General features: G+C 43.2%; 1 pseudogene across 1 annotated transcript; it reads right to left on the bottom strand.

The window, feature by feature from the left end:
- Window positions 1-11,085: 11,085 nt before the first annotated feature.
- On the bottom strand, window positions 11,086-11,410 carry LOC108582366 (annotated as a pseudogene). The gene has a single exon (XR_002517530.2). The product of XR_002517530.2 is annotated as a 40S ribosomal protein S29 pseudogene (transcript).
- Window positions 11,411-26,628: the final 15,218 nt, after the last annotated feature.

Below are 26,628 nucleotides of genomic sequence, written 5' to 3'. Positions count from 1 at the left end.
ATTTTGGAAAGATGATTGCGGTGGTTGTATGGAGGCAGGGAGACTGATTAGGAAGGAGGCTGTGACTGTGGTTCAATCAGGAGAGGATGAGACCAGCCTGGCCAACACTGATTAGGAAGGAGGCTGTGTCTGTTGTTCAATCAGGAGATGAGACCAGCCTGGCCAACATAGTGAAACCCCGTCTCTACTAAAAATACAAAAAAATTAGCGTGACGAGGTGGCGGGCACCTGTAATCCCAGCTACTTGGGAGTCTGAGGCAGGTGAATCGCCTAAACTCGGGAGGCGGAGATTGCAGTGAGCCAAGATCGCGCCATTACACTCCAGTCTAGGCGACAAGAGCGGGACTCTGTCTCAAAAAAAACCTTTTGTTGTTGTTTTTCAGACTTTTTATGATGGAAAATGTCTTAACACATACACGCAGAATAGAATAATGAATGTTTATTTACGTTGGATTAGTAAGACCATTTTGTTGGAAACCCATAGTGCAAAATTGGTTTGCCTTTGCCTCAGTTGTACTGTTTTCATATTTGACCTGGCCTAGGTGAAAGTACCGCTTTCATTTACCCTTCTATACCAGTGATTCTCCAATGAGCAATTCATGGCCAATCTTGTTTCATCTATACCCGTGCCCTCTTCCTCACTCCATATTTGTGTATATTTCTGACATATCATTTCATCCTGTAAACTTTTCAGTATGTTATCTCTAAATGATAAGGATTCTTCTTTAAAACCAAATCACAGTATTGTCACACCAAAAAATAACGATAGTTCCTTCATATCATCAAGCATCCAGTTGTTTACATTTCCCCCACTGTCTTACGTTTGATTTTTAAAAATTGTTTATTTGAATCAAAATCTAAATTAGGCCTGTACTTTACAGGTGATATGTCTGTCTGTCTCTCTTTTTTTTTTTTTTTTTTGTGAGACAGGGTCTGGCTCTATCACCCAGGATGGAGTGCAGTGGGTTGATCTTGGCTCACAGCAACCTCCACTTCCGAGGCTCAAGCAATCCTTCTGTCTCAGCCTTCTGAGTAGCTGGGACTACAGGTGGGCACCACCACACCTGTCTAATTTTTGTATTTTTGTAGAGATGGAGTTTGCCACGTTGCCCAGGCTAGTCTCAACTCCTGGGCTCAAGCATTCCATCTGCCTTGGCCTCCCAAAGTGCTGGGATTATAGGTGTGAGCCACCACACCCAGCCATGTTTCTTAAGTCTTTGCAGATCTATGCTTATTCTCCATCTTTTTTTCTATTTGTTTTAAACTAGTTCATTTGTCCTGTAGGGTTTCTTAGAGTCTTGATTTCTGTTGTAATTTAGCATGTTCCTCCATCCTCTGTATTTGATATAAATTGGTAACTTAATCAAATTTAGATTTATTTTGGCAAAACTAATTTGTAGGTGGTTTTAGCACTTCTATCTGGAGGTATACAATGGTGGTCTTTTTGTGATGTTAATAACTGATATTTGTTTCTCAACTGTGGCACTATTGATATTTTGGACTGGAAAATTCTTTATTGTAGGGGGCTGTCCTGTGCATTTTAGGATGTTTAGCAGCATCCCTGGCCTCTACCTAATGGATGCCAGTGGCACCTCCTCCCAACTATAACAATAGAAAAATGTGTCTAGACATTGCTAGTTGTCCTCTGGGGGACAAAATTGACCCTGATTAAGAACCACTGGTTTAGGTTCATTAATAGAGGAGTTAAAGCTGGGCATAGTGGCACATGACTGTAGTCCCAACTACTTGGGAAGTTGAGCCAAGAGGGTTACTTGAGCCCAGGAGTTCGAGTCCATCCTGGGCATCATAGCAAGACCCTGTCTCAAATAAAAAGTTAGAAAATAATATTATCATTCCTTCTTTGAATGAATTCCTATAGAAGTATTAGGTAGAATACTTCTATAAGGAGAAACTTTTCCACATTAACTATTTGTTACACAGAGATACATTTCCTAGGAAAGGCAGAATAAATACTTGTTTCTCACTTATTTTACCAGCTTTCAAAGTAATGAGTTGGTTCCCCAGCATCTTCCAAAGTTGACCAGTGAGGTTTTTCTTAAGTACCGTTATGAACTCATAATTTAACGCATATATGATGTACTCAATTATTGCTAGTTATCTTTTATTTCTTTTTGAGACAGGGTCTCTTTTCAGGCTGGAGTGCAGCGGCACAAAGCTCACTGCAACCTTGACCTCCTGGGCTCAAGTGATTCTCTCATCTCATCCTCCCAAGTAACTAGGACTATAAGCATGTGCCATCACAGCAGGCTAATTTTTAATTTTTTTGTAGAGACACGGTCTCACCATGTTGCCCAGGCTGGTCTCAAACTCCTGGCCTCAAGTGATCCTCCTGCCTTGGCCTCCCAAGGTGCTGGGATTACAGACATGAGCAACTGCACCCAGCCCAGTTATTTATTTATTTATTTATTTATTTATTTATTTATTTATTTAGATGGAGTCTTGCTCTGTCACCCAGGCTGGAGTGTAGTGGTGTGATCTCGGCTCACTGCAACCTCCGCTTCCCAGGTTCAAGCAATTCCCCTGCCTCAGCCTCCTGAGTAGTTGGGATTACAGACACCTGCCACCACACCCGGCTGATTTTTGTATTTTTAGTAGAGACAGAATTTCACCATGTTGGCCAGGCTGGTCTCAAACTCCTGACCTCAGGTGATCCACCTGCCTTGGCCTCCCAAAGTGCTGGGATTACAGGTGTGAGCCACTGTGCCCAGTTATCATTTTTGATGCTTGTCCTGTTGTTAGGGGATCTTTGGGGTGTCCTTTTTCTGGCCCGAAACTTCTGTGGCTGGTGGTGCCTTTGCCCCAGTTTTGCTCAAGCCCTCTGGGCTCGTTTCGCCCACCCAGCCTGGCAGCCTATGCTTGGCTCATGCTACCAGCCTGGGTCCCATGCCTGCCAAGGGTGAGACAGGCGTGGAACAGTTAGGGGTATGTGAGTGAGCATTGTGTCCAGCCACTGTGCATGGTCAGACATTCCGGGTACTGCAGTGGGGCAGGCAGTTCCAGGTGCCAGCATGGCACCAGCTCCCTGCGAGCCTGCAGCCAGACTAGGCACATGGCAAGCAGCTTCCACAGCTGGCACTGGGGAACATATTGGTGCCTGGAAGCTTGGAGATGCCAGGAACAGCGGGGCCTCAAAGAGGGAGTCACAGCCCTGGCTTGGGGAGCTCCCAGGGCTACGCTCCCCGAAGGGCTGCAGCTCTTCTTGCCTTCACCCACAACATGGCAAGCAAGGGTCATGTCTCACCCCTGTTTGTGTTACAGCTCTTTTAACCTCACCATTTGGTGGGTCCTGAGTTCTTGTCCTGAGACAGGAAGAATGAGGTATGCAGACAAGTGAAGGGTGAGCAAGACAAACAGTAGCTTTATTGAGCAATAGAACAGCTCAAAGGAAACCTGCAGGGGGCAGCTCCTTTCCCTAGCAAGGGTGTCCTGAGGAGTGTTCAGCTCCTAGCAGAGAGGGTAGCTCCTCTCTGCTAGGCAAGTTGTCCTGACAAGTGTTCAGCTATCAGCAGGGAGGGTAGTTCCTCTCTGCAGCTGGTTGTCCTGTCATCTGTGCAGCTCTCAGCAAAGGGGAGGCCCTAGAGTGGGTGGCTTCTCTCTGCAGGCATGTCATCCCGTAGTCTCTGCAGAGGCCCGAAAGTTGGTTGCTCCTCTCTGCAGCTGGTTGTCCCAACATCTGCAGCTCCCACAGAGGAGGCCTTGGTGTGGGTAGCTCCTCTCTGCAGCTGATTGTCCTGACATCTGTTCAGAGCCTGGGCTTTTATGGGCCTTAGAGGGGAGGAAGTGCATGCCAATTGGTCCATGGGCAGCCATGGGTGGGCCTGGAAGGGTCACCACAAGTTCCCACTCCCATAGTGGGATGGGCAGCCCGGTCACCAGCCTCAGGCCCTCCCTGGCCTGAAAGTGGGGCCTTACCAGGGACCTGCCCCATCCACCCAGGAGCCTGTCTGCCTCCTGCTGCCATTCATGGTGCCCAGGCTGTAGGTGCCAAAAGGTGCCTGCAGGCCAGTGCTGAGCTGCCTTCAGACCCCAGTTGGCTTCCCTCCTATGCTCATTGGCACCCAAAATCTGTAGGGGACTGAAGCAGCAGGGGACTGGTGTGTCAGCTCTGCCCCGAGTATGTGCACACTCGGCTAGGCTGTGACAGTGCCCAGGCTCTGCTCTGACTTTGCTCTGAGATTGGAGTAGGCATCAACAGCAGGGAGAAGCCAGTCAGTGGGAGCAGGAATTTCTGAGTCTGTGAGGCCCTCTAGGGCCCCAAGAGGACAGGGATTCCTGAGTCTGCAGCCGCTCTTTGAGTTACACCTGGGAGGGCGGGGCTCCTGCCTGCTCCCGGGCCTGAAAGTACAGGGATGCCCGGGTCCACAGACGTGGCTTGGGCGGCTGCAGTGGCACCCAGGGAGGTCCCACCCCAACTTGGAAGGGACAAGGATCCCTCTTGTCCCTAGCTCCTGTTGGCTCCATGGAATGTGCAGCCCTGGCCATAGCTCCCTGCTGCAGCTGGTGTGATGGCAGCAGCCACTGCAGACAGCCTGCTGCTGCCATAACTATTTTGTTCCCACTGGCCAAAATAGGACAGTTTTGGCCAGTGGGAACTTATTCAAGTTAGTTCCTGAGTCCTTCTGACATAAATTTCCAGTTTTCTTGCTATTTAATATAAAATGTTCTGGGCTCATTTTGTGCATATCTAGACCAGAGCTGGTATCAGCTACTTTTTTTTTTTTCCAGCGATTCATGGTCTTTTTTAGTGGGAAATGGTGTTTGGATACCACAACCTGGGTATTAGAGGAATATAAAGTTATTGACCTTAAAAGCAGTTAAATGAATGTGGTTTATTACTCATTATTCTCAAAATAGTATCCCCAGGTTGGGCATGGTGGCTCATGCCTGTAATCCCAGCACTTTGGGAGGCTGAGGCAGGAGGATCACTTGAGCCCAGGAGTTTGAGACAAAGCTGGGCAATGAAGTGAGGCCCCCATGTCTACAAAACATCAAAAAATTAGCCAGGAGTGGTGGTGCATGCCTGTGGTCCCAGCTACATGGGAGGCTGGGGTAGGAGGATTCCTTGAGCCCAAGAGGTTGAAGCTGCAGTAAGCCATAATGGTGCCACTGCACTCCAGCCCAGGCGACAGAGCAAGACCCTGTCTCAAACCCTCAAAAACAATCACCCTAATCTCTTTATTGTGAAAACAGTCAAACATGCAGAGAAGTTGAAGGAATGCATAGTGAACACCTGTACGTCATTCATCTAAATCCAACAATTGTTAACATTTTGTCCTATTAGTTCTCTCTAATATAGGCTAGGTATAATATATAATAGTAATAATACAATATAGTTTGTTTTTTCTTTTTGAGACGAAGTCTTGCTCTGTTGCCCAGGCTTGAATGCAGTGGCACGATCTCGGCTCACCACAACCTCTGCCTCCTGGGTTCAAGTGATTCTCCTGCCTCAGCCTCCCAAGTAGCTGGGACTACAGGCGCTGTGCCACTGTGCCTGGCTAATTTTTGTACATTTAGTGGAGATGGAATTTCACTATGTTGGCCAGGCTGGTCTCAAATTCCTGACCTCGTGATCTGCCCGTCTCAGCCTCCCAAAGTGTTGGGATTACAAGTGTGAGTCACCGCACCTAGCCTATAATATAAATCTTATTGTACCATTTGAAAATATGTTGAGGCTGGGCACGGTGGCTCACGCCTATAATCCCAGTTACTTCGGAGGCTGAGGCAGGGAATTGCTTGAGCCTGGGAGCCCGAGGTTGCAGCGAGCCGAGATTGTGCCACTGCACTCCAGCCTGGGAGACAGAGCAAGACTCCACCTAAAAAAAAAAACGTCGAAGGTGTCATCTTCATTTCAAAATCATTAGCAGTGTCTCCTAAGGTCATTTTCTATGAAAACATAATACCATATCTTGAATCACTTTCCTCATTTGGTTTCTTGATTCTCCTCATATTTCACTGGCTCCTTCTCCCAGGTCTCTTTTGCTGGTTCTTCTTCAGTTTCCCGACTTCTACACAGTGGAATACACAGGGCTCTGTGATTGGACCTCTTTTCTTCTCCCTCTACATACACGCTGTGGGTCATTTCATTAACTCTAAGGCCTTAAATACTATCTACTTGCTGAAGACTTCCATTTTCTCTCCCTTGCCCAAACCTTTCCTCTGAATTCTAGATTCCTATATTCAGTGGCTTACTCATTTTCTCTTTTTCTTCTCTTTTTGAGATGGGGTCTCGCTCTGTTGTCCAGGCTGGAGTGCAGTGATGCGACCTCGGCTTGCTGCAACCTCTGCCTCCTTGGTTCAAGTGATTTTCCTGCCTCAGCCTGCTGAGTAGCTGGGATTACAGGGGCTTGCCATCATGCCCAGCTAATTTTTTTTTTTTTGTTAGTAGAGACGGGCTTTCACCATGTTGGCAGGCTGGTTTTGAACTCCTGACCTCAAGTGATCTGCCCTCCTTAGCCTCCCAAAGTGCTAGGATTACAGGCATGAGCCACCGTGCCCGGCCATCATTTTCACTTGGATATCTAATTGACTTTTCAAAATCAGTGGGTACAAAACAATTCTTTTTTTTTTTTTTTTTTACATTTTCGGAGATGGATCTTACTTTGTTGTCCAGGCTGGAGTGCAGTGGTACAGTCACAGCTCACTGCAGCCTTGCCCTTGTGGGCTCAAGCATTTCTCCCACCTTAACCTCCCAACAGGTGGGACTACATGCATATGCCATCATGCCTGGCTAATTTTTAAATTTTTGGTAGAGACGAGTCTCCCTATTGTTGCCCAGGTAGGTCCTAAACTCCTGGGCTCAAGTGACCCTCCTGCCTCGGCCTCCCAAAGTGCTGGGATTATAAGCATGAGCCATTGCAACCGGTCCAGAACAGAACTCTCAATTCCTGCCCCTCTTCTCCACCATTTTCTCTGTCTTCCCTATCTCAATAAATCCAATGTAGCGCTGGGCACGATGCCTCATTCCTGTAACCCCAGCACTTTGGGAGGCCGATGCGGGAGGATCTCCTGAGGTCAGGAGTTCAAGACCAGCCTGGCCACGCCATGGTAAAACCCCATCTCTACTAAAAATACAAAAAATTAGCTGGGTGTGTTGGCGGGCACCTGTAATCCCAGCTACTCGGGAGGCTGAGGCAGGAGAATCACTTGAACCTGGGAGGTGGAGGTTGCAGTGAGCCGAGATTGCACCATTGCACTCCAGCCTAGGTAACGAGAGTGAGACTCTGCCTCAAACCACCCCCCTCAAAAAATAAATAAATCCAATGTATTAGATGCTCAGAATTACCCTTGACTCTTTTCTTTCTATCCCATAGCCAGCCCATCAGTAAAGCATATAGCTGTACCTTTGGAATCTATGCAGAACTTGACTACTTCTGACATTTCCACTACCTCTGACCCAATCTAAGCCATCATGTCTTTTGCCTGGATTGTTGTAGTAGCCTCCTTTCTGGTCTTCCTGTTTATGCCTTTGCCCCCATTCATCCTATTCTCTACAGAGCAGTCAGAATACTCTTTTAAACATGTAAGTCAGATCATTTTACCTCTGCTCAAAACCCTCTGCCATCACACATTACAGTTGTTGTGTGTAAATTACACATAACAACTTTCCTGTAATTTTATTTCTTTCATTCTAATTTTTATACCTTTAATATCCATTTCCTTGCCTAAGATCTTCAATATAATTTTGAGTGAATGCGGCAATAAATATTCTTATCTTGTTACATTTTGAGACAGGGTCTTGCTCTGTCACCCAGGCTGGAGTACATTGGCATGATCTCAGCTCACTGCAACCTCCACTTCCCAGGCTCAAGTGATCCTTCTACCTCAGCCTTTCAAGTAGCTAGGACTATAGGTGTGTACTACATGCCTGGCTTTTTTTTTTTTTTTTTTTTTTTTTTTTGCTGGAGAGAGGTTTTTACTGTTTTGCTTAGGTTGGTCTCGAACTCCTGGGCTCAAGTGATCCACCTGCCTCAGCCTCCCAAAGTGTTGGGATTACAGGCATGAGCCACTGTGCCCAGCCAAATAACGTTTTTAGTGGTTTACTATTAAGTATGATGTTTACTGTTTCTTGGTTGCTACGTATGCCAATTAACTATTACCACAAGAATGCCACGTAACTAACCATAGCAAAACTCAGTTGGACAGGTGCAACGGCTCATGCCTGTAATCCCAGCACTTTGGGAGGCCAAGGCTGGTGGATCACTTGAGTTCAGGAGTTCAAGACCAGCCTGGCCAACATGGTGAAACCCGGTCTCTAGTACAAAAAAAAAAAAAAAAAAAAAAGTAAAAATTAGCCGGGCATGGTGGTGCATGCCTGAAATCCCAGCTGCTTGGGAGGTAGAATGCTCAGGAGAATCACCTGAACCTGGGAGGTAGAGGTTGCAGTGGGCTGAGATCATGCCACTGCATTCCAGCCTGGGCAATAGAGTGAGACTGTTTCAAAAACAAAACAAAACAAAACAAAACAAACTCAGTAACATGAAACAACAATCATCTATTCTTACAAATCTGTGGATTGACTGGAGTTCCCATTCTAAATGAGAATTGGCTAGAGAGGTTTTGCTCTGCTCCACCTGTCTGTCATCCTCTTCCTGGAACCAGTAGGATAGCTGGGAATGATCTTCTGGTGATAGAAGAAGGGGAAGAAAATAAGCACAGTTGTGCAACTGCTTTTCATGTTTTTGGGTCACATCATGCCTGCCACCATTCCAATGATCAAAGCGAGTCATGTGGCCAAGCCCGAAGTATACTCTATCTATAAAGGTGTTGGAAGGGAGAAAATATTTCTAAACTATGGTACATTACATTTTCTCAATATACATCTTTCTATGTTGCCTATCTGTTAGCAGGTTGCTGTAGTTATTATTTTGGATAGATGGGTCTTTTAGTCCTCTGAAGGGGTGGCCAGCCCCTCCACACCTGTGGATGTTTCTAGTCAGGTGGAACGTGAGACTTGAGAAAAGAAATAAGAGACAAAGTATAGAGAAAGAAAAGTGGGCCCAGGGGACCGGCGCTCAGCATATGGAGGACCCTCAGGACCCTCGCCAGCACTGGTCTGAGTTCCCTCAGTATTCATTGATCATTATCTCTACCATCTCAGAGAGGGGGGATGTGGCAGGACAATAGGGTAATAGTGGGGAGAGGGTCAGCAGGAAAACATGTGAGCAAAGGTCTCTGTGTCATAAATAAGTTTAAAGAAAGGTGCTGTGCTTTGATGTACACTACACAAACATCTTGGTGCATTAAAGAGCAGTATTGCCGTTAGCATGTCTCACCTCCAGCCCTAAGGCGGTTTTCTCCTATCTCAGTAAATAGAACGTACAATTGGGTTTTACACCAAGACATTCTATTCCCAGGCCAGCAGGAGACAGATGCCTTCCTCTTATCTCAACTGCAAAGAGGCCTTCCTCTTTCACTAATCCTCCTCAGCACAGACCCTTTATGGGTCTTTCCCTTCCCACAAGGCCATATCTCAGGCTATCACATGGGGAGAAACCTTGGAAAATACCTGGCTTTCCTAGGCAGAGGTCTCAGCAGGCTTCCGCAGTGTATTGTGTCCCTGGGTACTTGAGATTAGAGAATGGTGATGACTTTTAACAAGCATACTGCCTTCAAGCACTTTTTTAACAAAGCACATCCTGCACAGCCCTAAATCCATTAAACCTTGAGTCAACACAGCACAGGTCTCTGCAAGCACAGGGCTAGGGTTACAGATTAACAGCATCTTAAGGCTGAAGAATTTTTCTTAGTACAGAACAAAATGGAGTCTCTTATGTCTACTTCTTTCTACATAGACATAGTAACAGTCTGATCTCTCTTTTCCCCACAGTCCTCCTACTAGAGATATGAATGGATTATACAACACAATTATGAATTATGATATTAAAGTTTGTTTTTTTTTGAGACAGAATCTTACTCTGTTGCCCAGGCTGGAGTGCAGTAGCACAATCTCGGCTCACTGCAACCTCCCCTCCTGGGTTCAAGCGATTCTCCTGCTTCAGCCTCCCAAGTAGCTGGGATTACAGGTGCACGCCACCACGCCCAGCTAATTTTTGTATTTTTAGTGGAGTCAGGGTTTCACCGTGTTGGCCAGGCTGGTCTTGAGCTCCTGGACTCAAGTGATCTGCCCACCTCGGTCTCCCAAAGTGCTGGGATTACAGGAGTGAGCCACCATGCCTGGCCACAATGTTGAAGTATTCTGAATGTATCTATGTACTGACTTTTACCAGTGAGTTTTATGACTTCAAATGTTTTCTTTTTGCATGTTAGTTATCCTTTTCTTTCAAATTGAAGAATTCTCTTTTAGCATTTCTTGTAAGATGGAACTAATAGTGATGAATTCTCTTAGCTTTTGTTTATCTCATATCTGAAGGAAAGTTTTGCTGGGCATAGTATTCTTGGTTGACAGGGTTTTTTTTTTTTTTTTTTTTTTTTCCCCTTCAGCACTCTGAATGTGTTATCCACTCCCTCCTGGCTTGTATGGTTTCCTCTATGCACCTGGGTATATCTTTCTCTAGGTTTGGCAAGTTTTGTGTTATCATTTCTTTGAATAAGCTTTCTACCCCTTGCTCTTTTTAAACTCCCTTTTGAACACCAATGACTCTGAGATTTGCACTTTTGAGGTTATTCCTTATATTCTGTAGGTGTTCATTGTTCCTTTTCATGCTTTTTTCTTTTTTCTGTCTTGTGTATTTTCAAATAGTCTGTCTTCAAGCTCAATTATTTTTTTCCTCTGCTTATCCATTCTTCTGTTGAGAACCTCTAATGCCGCTTTCAGTTCAGCAAATATATTAGTCAGTTCCAGGATTTCTGTTTAATTTTTTTTTTTTTTTTTTTTTGAGACAGAGTTTCGCTCTTTTTGTGCAGATTGGAGTGCAGTGGTGTGATCTTGGCTCACTGCAGCCTCCACCTCCCAGGTTCAAGTAATTCTCCTGCCTCAGCCTCCCAAGTAGCTGGGATTACAGGCATCTGCCACCTTGCCTGGCTAATTTTTTTGTATTTAGTAGACATGGAGTTTCACCATGTTGGTCAGGGTGATCTCCAACTCTGGCCCGCCTTGGCCTCCCAAAGTGCTGGGATTACAGGTGTGAGCTACCATGCCCAGCCTCAGTTTAATATTTTAAAAAGTATTTGTTTTTTCAAATCTTTATTTTATGTACAAAGAATTATCATGGTCTTTCATTGAGTAGATGCCTTGGATAATCCTTTGAAGGAAGATCATTCAGTCCAACTTAATGAAACCGATATACTTTGTGTGCTGAGGGAAACTCTGGCGGCACATATTGAGGCCGTATTTCCAGATCAGACCGTGCCGATTTGAACAGATGCGACAAGAGAGAGAACCCTGGCTGAATTTTCGCGGGTGGCTCCAGTATAGCTGCTGGTGACCCATCTTGCTCTCAGGAGTGCAATGAGATAAAAGGTTAAAAAATATTTCTGTTTCATAAGTTTCTCTGATAAATATCTGAATGGTTCTTCTGTGTTATCTCAGAGTTCACTGAGTTTCCTTAAAACTGCTATTTTTAATTCTTGATCTGAGAGTTCAACATTGCTATCTCCTTAGGGTTGGTCACTGGCTCCTTTCTTTGGGGAGCTAGGGGTTCCATGTTGGCTGCCTTTTTTTTTTTTTTTGTGGATGTACATCTATGGCTTTGCATAGATGGATTGTGGTTTATTCTAGTCTTCACTGGTTGACTTGTTTAGGTCTTTCTAGGGTATATTTGCTTAGACATTCTTTTTTTTTTTTTTTGAGACGGAGTCTCGCTCTGTGGCCCAGGCTGGAGTGCAGTGGCGCGATCTCGGCTCACTGCAAGCTCCGCCTCCCGGGTTCACGCCATTCTCCTGCCTCAGTTTTTTTTTTTTTGGAGACGGAGTCTCGCTCTGTCGCCCAGGCTGGAGTACAGTGGCCGGATCTCAGCTCACTGCAAGCTCCGCCTCCCGGGTTCACGCCATTCTCCCGCCTCAGCCTCCCGAGTAGCTGGGACCACAGGCGCCCGCCACTCGCCCGGCTAATTTTTTGTATTTTTTAGTAGAGACGGGGTTTCACCGTGTTAGCCAGCATGGTCTCGATCTCCTGACCTCGTGATCCGCCCATCTCGGCCTCCCAAAGTGCTGGGATTACAGGCTTGAGCCACCGCGCCCGGCCCTGCCTCAGTTTTTTGTATTTTTTTAGTAGAGACGGGGTTTCACCGGGTTAGCCAGGATGGTCTCGATCTCCTGACCTCGTGATCCGCCCGTCTCGGCCTCCCAAAGTGCTGGGATTACAGGCTTGAGCCACTGCGCCCGGCCTGCTTAGACATTCTTTGCAGTTGCCCTGTGAGTCCCCTTATTCCTAGATCACCATCTCCTTTTTGGTAATAGATGGTGCCTTAAGCCCAGGTTTGCCTTGGCTCTTGTGAACATTCAGAGCACTGCGCATCTCAGATGGGGTTGTGGGGGGAGGTGGGGAGATCCCAAAGGGGATACTCTGGCTATGTGGGAAGGCTGGCTAGATGTTTGTGACCAGAAAACTTGTGGAGTATTTCTTTCACAGTGTGGAGCTACTGAGAAGTCACTTTAATTTGGCATCTCCTTTGGCTGAGATGAAGAACAGAGTTACATGGGCTAGGGTTGCTAGTCCTATCTCCTCTCTTTGTTTCTAGCTGTTTTGGGGGATTTTTCTTCTTACAGGCACTTGTGATACCTCCTGTGGGTTGAGGCAGGAATGGTTTTCCTGCAAGGGAATGCAAGATGATGGGAAAGCTGGTTGTCTACCTCAATCTCACATTTTCTGGTGTAGAAACTGTGAACCCAGGAGCAATTTTCCATGTGTGGTGCCTGGAGTGAGGGTTGTCACAGAGAAGTCTGTTTCTCTTATTGTCTGCTCAGAGTTTTTCCACTTCTGTGTGGAAATCCTGGTGATTGTCTCAGCCTCATATTAGAGTTCTGGGATATTGCTGATGGTAATTTTGGTCCTGGATATTTGATTTTAGTTTTCTGTGAGAGGGAGTGAAGCCAGATTACTCTGCCATTTTGGTGGCATCAGTCTTCTACATTAATTAATTTTCTGTTAAACCTACATTGCATTTATAGGATAAATATATTGTTATATATATTTAATAACTTTCTTAGTGGTTGCTGTAGGGATTACAATAATAATCACTGGGTCGGGTAGCTCATGCCTATAATCCCAGCACTTTGGGAGGCTCAGATGGGAGGACTGCTTGAGCCCCAGAGTTCAAGACCGGCCTGGGCAGTGAGAGTGGGACCCCCAACACTATGAAAATTAAAAATTAGCCAGGTGTGGTGGCATGCACCTGTAGTCCCAGCTCCTCAGGAGTTTGAGGTGTGAGGATTGCTGGAGCCCAGAAATTTTAGGCTGCAGTGAGTTATGATCCTGCCACTGCACTCCAGTTTAGGTGACAAAGCGAGACCCTGTCTCTAAAAATAAAAAAAACAAACAGGTAAATAAAAATTAAAAGCAATCAGTCAGACAGTTGAATTACAAGGTTTTTTTTTGTTTTTTTTGTTTTTGTTTTTTTTGTCAAAATGGGGTTGTTCCATGTTTCCCAGGCTGGTCTTGAGCTCCTGTGCTCAAACGGTCCACCTGCATCAGCCTCTCAAAATGCTGGAATTACAGGCATGAACCACTGCACCTGGCCAAAGATAAGATCTTGAAAGTAGCAAAAGAATAATGACTTATGATGTACAGGGGAACAACAATATGATTAGTGTCTGACTTCTCAGGCCAAAAGGCATGTATGTGTAACTTTTTGATTGAATATCAAACTCCTTTTTCGTTCACTTAGTTTCAATTTCTGTTGTTTATTTTTATTTATTTTTTATTTCAATAGATTTTTGGGGAACAGGTGGTTTTTTTGTTACACGGATAAGTTCTTTAGTGGTGATTTCTGAGATTTTGGTGTACCCATCACCTGAACAGTGTACATTGTATCCAATGTGTAGTCTTTTATCCCTTGCCACCCCCCCTACCCTTTCCCCTGAGTCCCCAAAATCTAAAGTATCATTCTTATGCCTTTGCGTCTTCATAGCTTGGCTCCCACATGTAAGTGAGAACACGGGATGTTTGGTTTTTCATTCCTGAGTTACTTCACTTAAAATAATAGTCTTCATTTCCATCCAGGTGGCTGTGAATGGCATTATTTCATTTCTTTTAATGGCTGAGTAGCATTCCATGGTGTATGTATACACATACACACATATATACACATATGCATATATATGTATATATAGGTGTTGATCAATCATTGATTGATGGGCATTTGGGCTGGTTCCGTATTTTTGCAATTGCAAATTGTGCTGCTAAACATGCATGTGCAAGTAACTTTTTCATATAATGACTTATTTTCCTCTAGGTAGATACCTAGTAACGGGATTGCTGGATTAAATAGTAGTTCTACTTTTAGTTCTTTAAGGAATCTCCGTACTGTTATCCATAGTGGTTGTACTAGTTTACATTCCCACCAACAGTGTAAAAGTGTTCTCATTTCACTGCATCCACGCCAACATCTAATTATTATTATTATTATTATTGAGATGTTTTGCTCTCGTCATCCAGGCTGGAGTGTAATGGCATGATCTCGGCTCACTGCACCCTCCACCAGCCTGGTTCAAGTGATTCTCCTGCCTTAGGCTCCCAAGTAGCTGGGATTACAGGTGCCCACCACCAACTCCAGGTAATTTTTGTGTTTTTAGTAGAGATGGGGTTTCACCATGTTGGCCAGGCTGGTCTCGAACTCCTGACCTCAGGTGATCCGCTTGCTTCAGCCTCCCAAAGTGCTGGGATTACAGCCACTACACCTGGCCCACATCTATTATTTTTTGATTTTTTAATTATGGCCATTCTTGCAGGAGTGAGATGGTATTGCACTGTGGTTTTAATTTACATTTCTCTGATACTTAATGGTGTTGAGCATTTTTCCCTATGCTTGTTTGCCATTTGTATATCTTCTTTTGAGAACTGTCTATTCATGTTCTTAGCCCACTTTTTGATGGGATTGTTTTTTCCTTTTCTTTTTTCTTTTTCTTTCTTTTTTGTTTTTTTTGAGACAGAGTCTTGCTCTTTCACCCAGGCTCGAGTGCAGTGGCACAATCGGCTCACTGCAACCTCTGCCTCCTGGGTTCAAGCCATTCTCCTGCCTCAGCCTCCCCAGTAACTGGGATCACAGGCCCGCGCACTACTACGCCCAGCCAATTTTTGTATTTTAGTAGAGATGGGGTTTCATCATGTTGGCCAGGCTGGTCTCAAACTCCTGACCTTGTGATCTGCCTGCCTTGGCCTCCCAAAGTGCTGGGATTCCAAGTGTGAGCCACCGTGCCGAACCCTGGGATTTTTTTATTATTATTATTTTTGATGATTTGAGTTCTTTGTAGATTCTGGATATTAGTCCTATGTCAAATGTATAGATTGTGAAAAATTTTTCCCACTCTGTGGGTTGTCTGTTTACTCTGCTGATTATTTCTTTTGCTGTGCAGAAGCTTTTTAGCTTAATTAAGTCCCATCTATTTATCTTTATTTTTGTTACATTTGCTTTTGGGTTCTTGGTCATGAAGAACCCAAAGATAACTGATGTTATCTTCTAGAATCTTTATGGTTTCAGGTCTTAGATTCAAGTCTTTTCTCCATCTTAAGTTTTTTGTATAATGCGATTTTTGTATAACATGAGAGATGAGAATGTAGTTTCATTCTTCTACAATTTGGCTTGCCAACTATCCCAGTGTCATTTGTTGGTATACGATCATATCATCAGTAACAGAGACGCTTCGACTTCCTCTTTACTAGTTTGGATGCCTTTTCTTTCTTTTGCTTTTCTGATTACTCTGGCTAGCACTTCCAGTAGTACTATGTTGAATAGAAGTTGTGAAAGTGGCCATCCTTGTCTTGTTCCAGTTCTCAGCTGGAATGCTTTCAACTTTTCTCCATTCAGTGTCATGTTGATTGTGGGTTTGTTGTAGATGGCTTTTATTACCTTAAGGTATGTCCCTTCTGTGCCAGTTTTGCCAAGGGTTTTAATCATAAAAGGATGCTGGATTTTGTCAAATGCTTTTTCTGTATCTATTGAGATGATCATGTAATTTTTGTTTTTAATTCTGCTTATGTGGTATATCACATTTATTGACTTGCATATGTTAAATGTTAAATCATTCCTGCAACCCTGTTATGAAATCCACTTGATCATGGTGGATTATCCTTTCAATATGCTTTTGGATTCAGTTCACTAGTATTTTGTTGAGGATTTTTGCATCTGTTTCATCAGGGATATTGGTATGTAGTTTCCTTTTTTTGTTACGTCCTTCCCTCGTTTTGGTATTAGGTGATACTGGCTTCATATAATGATTTAAGGAAGATTCCTTCTTTCTCTATCTTTTGGAATAGTGTCAATAGGTTTGGTACCAATTCTTCTTTGAATGTTTGATAGAATTCAGCTGTGAATCTGTCTGGTCCTGGACTTTTTTTTGTTGGCAGTTTGTTTTTTTTTGGACGGAGTCTCGCTCTGTCGCCCAGGTTGGAGTGCAGTGGCGCGATCTTGGCTCATTACAACTTGCGCCTCCCAGGTTCAAGCTATTTTCCTGCTTCAGCCTCCTGAGTAGCTGGGGCTACAGGCACCCACCACCATGCCCAACTAATTTTTGTCCTTTTGGTAGAGACGGTGTTTGGCCTTGTTGGCCGGGCTGGTCTTGAACTCCTGACTTCAGGTGATCTGCCCACCTCAACCTCCCGAAGTGCTGGGATTACAGGTGTGAGCCACTGTGCCTGGCCATGTTGGCAGTTTTTTAAAATTACCATTTCAGTCTCGCTGCTTGTTTTTGGTCTGTTCAGAGATTCTGTATCTTCCTGGTTTAATCTAGGAGGGTTATATGTTTCCAGGTTTATATTTCTAGGAATTTTTTCTTCTAAGTTTTCTAGTTTATGCATGTAAATGTGTTCATAGTAGCCTTGAATAATCTTTTGTATTTCTGCGGTATCAGTTGTAATATCTTCCATTTCATTTCTAATTGAATTTATTTGAATCTTATCTTGGTTAATCTCGCTTATAGTCTATCAATTTAATCTTTTCAAAGAAGCAGCTTTTTGTTTCATTTATCTTTTGTATTGTTGTTGTTATTTCAGTTTAATTTAGTTCTGCTCCAATCTTCATTGTTTCTTTTCTTCCGTTGAGTTTGGGTTTAGATTGTTCTTGTTTCTCCAGTTCCATAAAGTGTGATCCTAGATTGTCTATTTTGTGCTTTTTCAGACTTTTTGATCTAGGCTTTTAATGCTGTGAACTTTCTTCTTAGCACTGCTTTTGCTGTATCCCAGAGGTTTTGATAGGTTGTGTCACTATTACCGTTCGATTCAAAGAATTTTTAAATTTCCATCTTATTTTCATTGTTGACCCAACGATCATTCAGGAGCAGGTTATTTAATTTTTCCATATATTTGCCTGATTTTGAGGATTCCTTTTGGAGTTGATCTCCAATTTTATTCCAGTGTGGTCTGAGAGAGTACTTGATATAATTTTGATTTTCTTAAATTCACTGAGACTCATTTTGTGGCCAATCATATGGTCTGTCTTGGAGAATGTTCCATGTGCTCATGAGTAGAATGTGTATTCTGCAGTTGTTGGGTAGAATGTTTTGTAAGTATCTGTTAAGTCCACTTGTTGTAAGATGTAGTTTAAGTCCCTTGATTCTTTGTTGACTTTCTGTCTTGATGACCTGTCTAGTGCTGTTGGTGGAGTATGGAAGTCCCCTACTATTGCTGTGTTGCCATCTATCTCATTTCTTAGATCTAGTAGTAATTGTTTTGTAAATTTGGGAACTCCAGTGTTAGGTGCATATATATTTAGAATTGTGATATTTCCTGTTGGACTAGTTCTTTTATCATTATATAATGTCTCTCTTTGTCTTTTTAAACTGCTGTTGCTTTAAAGTTTGTTTTGTCTGATATAAGAATAGCTATTCCTCCTGCTTGCCTTTGGTGTCCATTTGCATGGAATATCTTTTTCCACCCCTTTACCTTAAGTTTATGTGAATCCTGTGTGCTAGGTGAGTCTCCTGAAGACAGCAGAAATTTGGTTGATTAATTCTTATCCATTCTGGCATTCTGTATCTTTTAAGTAGAGCATTTGGGCCATTTACATTCAATGTTAGTATTGAGATATGAGGTACTATTCTATTCATCATGCCATTTTGCCTGAATACCTTTTTTTATTGTGTTATTGTCATATAGGTCTTGTGAGGTTTATGCTTTAAGGAGGTTCTATTTTGGTGTATTTTAAGGATTTGTTTCAAGATTTAGAGACCCCGTTAGCAGTTCTTGTAGTGCTGGCTTGGTAGTGGTGAATTCTCTCAGCATTTGTTTGTCTGGAAAAGACTATCTTTCCTTCATTTATGAAGCTTAGTTTTGCTGGATACAGAATTCTTGGCTGATAATTGTTTTGTTTAAGGAGACTAAAAATAGGACCCAAATCCCTTCTAGATTGTAGGGGTTTCTGCTGAGAAATCTGCTGTTAATCTGATAGGTTTTCTTTTATAGTTTACCTGGTGCTATTGCCTCACAGCTCTTAAGATTCTTTCCTTTGTCTTGACTTTAGATAACGATAACCTGATGACTATGTGCCTAGGTAATAGTCTTCATGTGATGAATGTCCCAGGTATTCCTTGAGCTTCTTGTATTTGGATGTCTAGATCTTTAGCAAGGCCAGGGAAGTTTTCCTCGATTATTCCCTCCAATATGTTTTCTGAACTTGTGGTTTTTTTGTTTTGTTTTGTTTTTGAGACGGAGGTTTGCTCTTGTTGCCCAGGCTGGAGTGCAATGGTGCAATCTTGACTCACTGCAACCTCTGCATCCCAGGTTCAAGCAGTTGTCCTGCCTCAGCCTCCCGGATAGCTGGGATTACAGGCATGCACCACCACACCCAGCTAATTTTGTATTTTTAGTAGAGACGGTTTTACCATGTTGGTCAGGTGGTCTCGAACTCCTGACCTCAGGTGATCCACTCATTTTGGCCTCCCAAAGTGCTGAGATAACAGATGTGAGCCACCACCGCCTGGTCTCTAGAGGGTATTTAAATCCCAGAAAATTCTGTAAGTGATGCTCTTGAGCCACTTGCTTGGGCCCACTCCTACCCTATGGGGCATACTTTTATTTAAAGTAAGTCTCTGCTTTTACTGCCTTGCTTTGTTTGTGTATTTTGTCTGATTCTTTGTTCAAAACGCCAAGAACCTGGACAACTACCCTCAACCAGTAACACTATTGCTCCTTTATTTCTGGTGTTCTTGGGTCTTATGGGGTTATAGACTGTGTGACTCCTGGAGGGGAAAGGGTGGCCAACATATGGTCACCTCTGCTTCATGTTTTTGATATACAAGGGAAAGCTACTCTTAAAAGAACAGGTGACTCCTCAGGGAGTCAGGAGTGGTTACGGGGCATGACTTCTTCCCACTCATGGCCACAAACAAAAACAAGCCCATTTAGAGCACAAACAGGGACCCTATAGGGTGTGATGCCTACCCTTTGCTGCCAAGTTGTGTCTCTAGAGATATTTTTCCCTGTTCTAATTGGGGTGGTTGAACAATCTTTGTTTTCCAAAAGGGGAGGGAGGTACTCCCACCTTCCCAGACTATATAGTTGTTTTTCTCCCATGTATTCCTTTTTTTTTTTTTTTTCTCCTGTATGTTCTGATCCAGGAGAAGGAACCGTAGGTGGTCTTGTTGCTTACAAGTTCTGTCCCGTTTACTTTGCTGTGGCATTGGGAACTTGGCAACTAAGGTTGGATCAGAGCATTGCAGGAAACTTGACTTTTGTGTCATTAACACAACACTGGGTGCAAAAGATAGAATCATTAGTGCACTAGAAGTATAGATACCCAACTTTCCAGGTCCACATAATAGCAATGAGGGGGTTCAGGTGGAACCCATTAAGTCGGGGAGAGTTCCACCTAACAAGTCTGGGGAGATGGCCGTGAGATTTTCCAGGTAGGCCAGAAGATGGAACTTTCTATCCTGGGGATGTTGATGACAAATCTAGCAACTGTGAAGATGATTCTCTGATGTTATAAATTTTGAAATGTTTAGTATAGAGTTTTGTTCCCACCCACACTGGATCAGATGGTAGAAAAGAAGTATTACAATCAGGAAGAAAAGAAAAATTAAAACTGCTGTTTCCACCTACAGCATCACATTACCACTTCTGGGTGAGTGTTGATTATTTTAAGTAGCTAGCAGAAGTCTTCCAAAGGTTTATAGATGTAGGTCAGGATGTCTTCCCTTTGTGCCAGTGACTCAGGAAACAGGTTTAATCCTTGATAGGTATACTCAAGTAGTTATTTCTTGACTTTTAACAGTGGTGGGAGTATTTAATATCCAGTGGGGGCCCTTTCATTTTGGTTGTAATTGATCCTTGGGAGATTCCTCTTTTTAAGTTTTTAGTAAGACTTAAGTCTTCTGGTTAAGAGGGACTATATTTTCCTTTGTGGAGGAAGGGCATTATTTTATTTTTATATTGCAGGGCCTTTTGAAACTGGCCTAAACTTCAAAGGGCAGGAGGAGGGTTTGGATAGCTAATTATGACGAGCTAAGACCACAGCAGCTCAACACACAGAATCCATAGACAAGTTTTATAATCCCACTTCTCGACTCCTAGTCCTTGGCTCCCACACTGCTCAAAAGGAATTCAACGGACAATTAATGCCCTCCCATCTCTACTTTTGTCCAGCCCAGAACACCCAACTGGCTACAAGTCCTCCAACTCCAAGTCTTCTGGCCACTGGGGTACTACTGAAGGACACAGTGGACCCAGGGTAGGCAGCGCACCTTCAGCATTGGCACAGGACAAAATAGAAGCTTGGCTATCAACACTACATCCTGCACACCCTGATAAAAAGGGGGAATACAAACCAAAAACCAAAATGCAAGCTGGGTGTGGTGGCTCATGCCTGTAATCCCAACACTTTGGGAGGCTAAGGTGTGTAGATCACTTGAGGCCAGGAGTTTGAGACCAGCCTGGCAAACATGGCAAACCCTGTCTCTACTAAAAATACAAAAATTAGCCAGGCACGGTGGCTCATGCCTGTAATCCCAGCACGTTGGGAGGCCGAGGCGGGCGGATCACGAGATCAGGAGATCGAGACCATCCTGGCTAAAACGGTGAAACCCCATCTCTACTAAAAATACAAAAAATTAGCCAGGCGTGGTGGTGCGCGCCTGTAGTCCCAGCTACTTGGAGGCTGAGGCAGGAGAATGGCGTGAACCTGGGAGGCGGAGCTTGCAGTGAGCCGAGATGGCGCCACTGCACTCCAGCCTGGGCGACAAAGCGAGACTCCATCTTAAAAAACAAAAACAAAAACAAAAACAAAAATTAGCTGGGCACGGCAGTGCATGCCTGCCAAGACCAGCTCGGTCATGGAGACTCTAACCCAGTGGCACTAGAGGAATTAAAGACACACACAGAGAAATATATAGTGTGGAGTGGGAAATCAGGGGACTCACAGCCTTCAGAGCTCACAGCTGCGAACGGAGTTTGACCCACATATTTATTGACAGCAAGCCAGTGATAAGCATTATTTCTAGAGATTATAGATTAGCGAAAAGTATTCCTTATGGGAAACAAAGAGATGGGCTAAAACAAAGGGATGGGCTCTGGCTAGTTGTCTGCAGGAGGAACATGTCCTTAAGGCACAGATTGCTATTGTTTGTGGTTTAGGAATGCCTTTAGGCCGGGCGCGGTGGCTCACGCCTGTAATCCCAGCACTTTGGGAGGCCGAGGCGGGCGGATCACAAGGTCAGGAGATCGAGACCACAGTGAAACCCCGTCTCTACTAAAAATACAAAAAATTAGCCGGGCGCGGTGGTGGGTGCCTGTAGTCCCAGCTACTCAGGAGGCTGAGGCAGGAGAATGGCGTGAACCCGGGAGGCGGAGCTTGCAGTGAGCCGAAATCGCGCCACTGCACTCCAGCCTGGGCGACAGCGCGAGACTCCGTCTCAAAAAAAAAAAAAAAAAAAAAAGGAATGCCTTTAAACAGTTTTCCACCCTGGGTGGGCCAGGTGTTCCTTGCCCTCATTCTAGTAAACCCACAGCCTTCAGTATGGGCATTATGGCCATCACGAACATGTCACAGTGCAGCAGAGATTTTGTTTATGGCCAGTTTTGGGGCCAGTTTATGGCCAGATTTGGGGGCCTGTTCCCAACATGTCCCTCTTTTTTGTTTTGCAAAGCAGTAAAAGCAAAGGCAGCTTTGTCACAGTGAGCTACTTCTTGCAGGAGCTGGGATCCGCATCTGCAGACTATACAAAGACAGACAACACAGATTAAAAGCACAATCATCATTGAAATCACCAAGCCTCCAAGTGTCTTGATCCATTTTAATGGGTTAATAGCTGCTAATCTGTCTGCAGCTCCTTCAAGCACTCCAGTTCCTGGCATTAAGGTCAGGTGTGCCTGGGATGCTTTAAATATTTGTTCTTTTAATTTTGCAACATCCAAAGACAAGTTTGCAGAGTGTCCTTCTAGATGCTTATTTATTCTTTCCCTAATTTTGATCTTATTAAGAGCCATTAATAGTTTCCATAAATCCTTATATTTAGCTCCTAGAGCAGGCCATGTCATTTAAGGTTGAGGTGCCACTATACTGCCCTGTTTCCAGATAATAGGAACTCTTGCAGTATTTCTTACCATTTCTACCGTCTGACCATTTTGTTTAGACCAGCTGAACACAGTGTGGCTGTGGCACGCAGACTGAGAGGTGCAATTTAAGTTAAACGTCCCCTTAGGAGACCAATCAATAATGATTCCATAGGAATCACTGCGCAGCACCTCTGCCTGCTCTGCAGTGCAATCTTCCCAAACAAGTATGTTCATTATTTCTGGCCAGGTCCAATTCTGTTTACAAATAGGTTTTTGGGGACGATATGCCTCAATTATAGGAGCAGATTTATTATGGTAAATACTGAGATCAGAAAGCATGTGTAATTATGTCATAGAGTGATTACATCCAGGCATTATTGCCAGCCAAGATTGATAAATATGCCCAATAAGTATAATTGTTCTCTGTGTCAGCCCTTGTTGAAGGATTACTCATGTCTGTGATGATAACTGCTATCATAGCTATCGTTAAATTACTCATTGTGACTGGTTGTCCTGCTTTCCTCAGGTTTTCTTCCGCCATCTGTGACAGCTTCTTGATCTGTCCCTAGGTAGGTGGCTGTGTTTGACAGGTGTTCCCGTGACAGTTGGGGTCCTCCTCAGTGTCAGTCTTGACATGGCTGCAATGGGAGGGAGGGGTCCTCGGGATCCTGGAATCTCTTCCTTGGCATCTGGCTCATGATAAGGTTTCAGGTGTCTTGATGGTATCCAAACTGGCTGTTGGTTCTGGCCTGGAGAAACAAGCATAACCTCTATCCCAAGTTATGATTTTACCTATTTCCCAACTTTTTGTTATTGGATCTCTCCACCAAACCAGTTATTCTGCTTCTGTCCTTGCAGCTGGTTTCTGTAGATGCTGTTCAGCTGCTGATAACATCTGGCCTTTAGGCAGGCTCAAAAAATTTAAAGTCAATAATGCTAGATTCAGTTGCATATGGGGTGTCCCATAGTCCCTATTTCCCCCCTTTTTTGTTTTTGCAACTGCTGTTTCAGGGAGAGATTCATTCTTTCCATTATGGCTTGTTCTTGAGAATTATATGGGATGCCAGTAATATGTTTAATATTCCATATAGAAAAAGTAGCTAGAGCTTGGCTAGTATAGCCTGGGGCATTATTTGTTTTAATAGAAGCTGGAATGCCCATCACTGCAAAACACTGCAAAAGGTGACGTTTAACACAGGCAGAAGACTCTCCTGATTGGCATGTAGCCTAGACAAAGTGAGAAAAGGCGTCTACACATACATGTACATAAGGTAGTCTCCCAAACGAGGAAACATGTGTGACATCCATTTGCCAAAGAGAATTAGGTTCTAATCCTCAAGGATTAACTCCTCCTGTAAAAGATGAGGAATGCACCATTTAGCTTCTTTCCAGGTAATGCTGTATCTGCATTTGAGACCAGAAGCATTAACATGGGTTAAATTGTGAAAGTGTCTGGCACTAAATATTGCAGTGGCAACTAGGTGATCAGCCATTTGATTCTCTGCAGTCAAAGGTCCTGGAAGAGGTGTATGAGCCTTAATATGAGTAATGTAAAAAGGGTGCATTCTACTCCTAACTTCTGTTTGCAGTGGGTAAATAAAGTCATCAGTTGTTCATCTGTATGAAATTGTAACTGAACATTTTCAGTTAATTGTGTGGAATGAACCACATATGAAGAATCAGAAATCACATTACTAGGCATATTAAAAGCAGTTAATACCTCAATTACAGCTACAAGTTCTGCTCTTTGAGCTGAAGTATAGGGCATCTGAAAAACTTCACTTTTTGAGCCAGAATAAGAAGCTTTACCATTACTACTAGCTTTACCATTAGTAATTTTTGAAAGTCATTTAATGTTTTCAATTGATCTCTACATATGGTTACTTTGTGGCACAATTGTAGTGTCATTTACTAAGGTCCCCAAGTAGGAGTAAGGAGTAGTCTGAAACTTGTCAGGAGCTGTAATTAAACTGGCATAAAAAATTGAGTTTTGCAAGTGATGATAACATTGGAGTAATATTTCTGGAGTAAAAACATTCTCAGTAAAAACATTCTCAGAACCTTCAATTGGTTTAAATTTAGTTATTTTTAGGGAGAATCTAATTTCAAAAATTGAAATAATTTTGTTTTAGGAAAATGGTTATTGAGAATACCCACAAAAGTCAGCTAAATGGGTTTGCCAAGTAAGAAAAGCTTGCTGTACTTGTGCCTTCATGAGAGGGACAATAATTTTTCCAGGATCATATCTGTGTAATTTAACAATCCGAGTTCTCCCATTTCCTATCATAGCAGCGATTTGATCCAAATAAGGAGTTAGAGTCCGTGAATTAGTATGTGGAAGAAAAAGCCACTCTACTAAGTCCTGCTCTTAGACAATAACACCAATAGGAGAAAACTGAGTTGGAAAAATTAGCAAATCTAGAGTCTTCTGTCGATCTGTTCTATTTATTTGAGCCTCATGGACTTGCTTTTCAATCAGCTGTAACTCCGCCTCAGCCTCCTTTGTTAATTGTTGAGGTCTAGTGAGCCTAGGATTTCCTCTAAAGATAGAAAATAGATTACTCATGGCATAGGTAGGAATGTCTAGAGCAGATTGTATCCAATTAATGTTCTTTAGTAATTTTTGAAAGTCATTTAATGTTTTCAATTGATCTCCACATATGGTTACTTTCTGTGGCACAATTGTAGTGTCATTTACTAAGGTCCCCAAGTAGGAGTAAGGAGTAGTCTGAAATTTATCAGGAGCTGTAATTAAACTGGCATGAAAAATTGAGTTTTGCAAGTGATCATAACATTGGAGTAATATTTCTGGAGTGGGGGCAGCACAAATTATATTGTCTATGTAATGAGTAATGTAGCACTCTGAAAATTTTTTACGAGTAGGTTCAATTGCTTGCCTTACATACGTCTGGCAAATTGTTGGACTGTTTAACATGCCTTGAGGCAACACTTTCCAATGAAAATGCTTAGCAGGCTGCAGGTTGTTTACTGCAAGAATTGTAAATGCAAACTGTTCAGTCTTGCTCAGTTAAGGGGATAGTAAAGAAACAGTCTTTTAAATCTGTGACTATTAAAGACCAATTTTTTGGAATCATAGCAGGAGAAGGCAGTCCTGTCTGTAATGTCCCCATAGGTTGTATAATTGAATTAATGGCCCTTAAGTCAGTTAACATTCTCCATTTACCTGATTTTTTCTTAATTATAAAAACTGGAGAATTACAAGGGGAAAATGTTGAAGTTATGTGTTCTTTTTCCAATTGTTCAGTAACTAAGTCCTCTAAAGCCTCCAGTTTCTCTTTACTCAGTGGCCATTGTTCTATCCAAATTGGCTTATTTGTTAACCATTTTAAAGGTATAGGTTCTGGAGGCTTAAAAATGTCTGCCATCAAAAATGATATACTAAACCTTGGCGGGAACTTTGTCTTTCCGCTTGAGGCAGTTCCTTTAAACTTTGCAAATTTTTTCCTAGTCCCATACCAGGAACATACCCCATTTTATGCATCATATGTTGACTTTGAGGGCTGTATAATTGCTCTGGAATTAGAACTTGTGCTCCCCATTGTTGTAATAAATCTCTCCCTCATAAATTTACAGGTACAGAAGTTATAATTGGTTGAATAGTCCCAGGTTGTCCATTGGGCCCTTCACAATGCAAAATATAACAACTTTGATATACTTCAGGGGCTTTACCAACTCCAACTATGTTAAATTGAACAGGCTGAATTGGCCACGTGGATGGCCAGTGCTGTAGAGAAATGATTGTAATGTCTGCTCCTGTATCTTCCAAACGTTTAAATTTCTTTCCCTGAATAGTTATTTCACAGGTAGGATGTTTATCGGTAATTTGATTCACCCAATAAACTGCTTTGCCTTGTTTATTTGTGCTTCCAAATCCTCCTGTTCATTTAATTTCACTTTTCCCCATTTCCACATATGGCACAATCAGGAGTTGTGCTATATGCTCTCCTGGCTCTGCTTTCCAGGGAACAGAAGTACATATAACA

The sequence above is a fragment of the Papio anubis genome, chromosome 13 (genome assembly GCF_008728515.1).
Source record: "Papio anubis isolate 15944 chromosome 13, Panubis1.0, whole genome shotgun sequence".
In the NCBI taxonomy this organism is placed as follows: Eukaryota; Metazoa; Chordata; class Mammalia; order Primates; family Cercopithecidae; genus Papio; species Papio anubis.
Note: the sequence above shows the minus strand (reverse complement) of the source record. Positions and strands in the feature narration are given on the sequence as shown.